The 1,869-nt window shown below is 41.8% G+C and overlaps 1 non-coding gene across 1 annotated transcript; it reads left to right on the forward strand.

Annotated features, from left to right (window-relative positions):
• The first annotated feature begins 1,533 nt into the window (after positions 1 to 1,533).
• Positions 1,534 to 1,640, forward strand: LOC148852747 (small nucleolar RNA R71). The gene has a single exon (XR_016100016.1). It is a non-coding gene; the product is annotated as a small nucleolar RNA R71 (small nucleolar RNA).
• The last annotated feature ends 229 nt before the right edge of the window (positions 1,641 to 1,869 follow it).

Raw genomic sequence — 1,869 nt, forward strand, 5'->3', positions numbered from 1 at the left:
AATTCAATGGCATCAATCATAAAACAAGAATCATCACTAGAGGGTGCATGTTTCATAGCATCAGACATTTTAAAAATTATCTCCTCATCTTGTATCCTAAGGCTGAGTTGTCCTTGTTGGACATCAATCATTGCTTTCCCGGTAGCCAGGAAAGGTCTCCCTAGGATAAGCGGGACCTCCACATCTTCTTGCATGTCTAACACAATGAAATCAACTGGAAAAATGAATTTGTCAACTTTAACTAACACATCTTCTATGATCCCCCTAAGATGTCTAATGGATCTATCAGCCAATTGTAATGCCACTCTAGTGGGTTGGGGTTCATTCAACCCCAATTTCTTGAAGATAGAATATGGCATTAAATTGATGCTAGCTCCCAGGTCACATAAAGCTTTTTCAAATTTTAAACTGCCAATGGTACAAGGAATAGTGAAACTCCCTGGATCTTTGAGTTTCTGAGGCAGCTTGTTCAGAAGGATAGCAGAACATTCCTCATTTAATGCAACTGTAGCCACATCTCCTAGTTTCCTTTTGTTTGCCAATAATTCCTTCAAAAACCTTGCATAGTGTGGCATCTGGGCTAAAGCATCAGCAAAAGGAATATTAATATGTAAACTTTTAAAAATTTCAAGAAACTTACCAAATTCCTTCTCCAATTTTTGTTGCTTAAGCCTGTTAGGGAATGGAACTTGCGGTTGTTGGTGCATCCCTTGTTGTGCTTCTGGTTGTTCCGTCTTCTGTTGTCTGGTTCCAAGGCTTGTTTTTGCCTTGGGTTCAGCCCAATTCTTCTTTTCTACCTCAGGCAACTCTTTTCCACTTCTTAAGGTAATAGCTTGCACCTGCTCTCATGGATTCACTTCAGTGTTGCTTGGAAGAGTTCCCGGCAGTCTGGAAGAGATTAATTGTGCCAATTGCCCCACTTGGTTTTCCAGGTTTTTGATTGAGGCTTCCTGGTTCTGGAACCTAGTTTCTGCACCTGCTATAAATTTTGTCATCAGTTCCTCCAAATTGGATTTTGGTTCAGGCTGATGATAAGTCTGGTGGAACGGCTTGGAAATATGCTGATTTGGCCAGGACTGGTTTGAATGCCCCCTCCATCCTGGATGAAAAGTATGGTGACTCTGGTAACCCTGCTGTCTTGATGAATTGCTGACATAGTCAACTTGTTCAGTAGATGGTCTGAACTGATTGCCAACTTGGCAGTCTGTACTGATGTGGCCTCCCCCACACAATTCACAATTAAGAGGCTGCACATGCATGGCAGCTATCTGCATTTCATCTATTTTTTTACTGAGTGCTCCTATTTGTGCAGATAGTGCTGTATAAGTGTCAACATTATGCAAGCCTTGCTGCTTCCTAGTTTGAGTTCTTTCCGAATGCCATTGATAATTGTTGGCTGCCATTTCCTCAATAAGTGCATGGGCAACCTCAGGAGTTTTATTATTTATGGATCCTCCGGCTGCAGCATCTAATATGGTCTTATTTGAGTCAGTAAGACCATTATAGAAAGTCTGCACTTGCAGCCAAATGGGGAGGCCATGGTGAGGAACTCTCCTTAACAGCTCCTTGTATCTTTCCCATGACTCATATAAAGATTCCCCCTCTTGCTGGAAAAAAGTAGTAATGTCATTTCTCATTTTAGCAGTTTTAGAAGGGGGAAAATATTTAGAGAGAAAACGGCTGGCCATTTCGTCCCATGTGGCTATAGATCCTACCGGTAATGAGTTCAACCAAGCTTTGGCTTTATCCTTCAAAGAAAATGGGAATAACCTCAGCCGGATGGCATCATCACTTACCCCATTGTGTTTGAAGGTGTCACAGATTTCCAAGAAGTTAGCAATATGGGCATTCGGATCCTCATGGGCCATA

This window comes from Nelumbo lutea, chromosome 5, assembly GCF_056320005.1.
Source record: "Nelumbo lutea isolate HS-2025 chromosome 5, American lotus-T2T, whole genome shotgun sequence".
In the NCBI taxonomy this organism is placed as follows: domain Eukaryota; kingdom Viridiplantae; phylum Streptophyta; class Magnoliopsida; order Proteales; family Nelumbonaceae; genus Nelumbo; species Nelumbo lutea.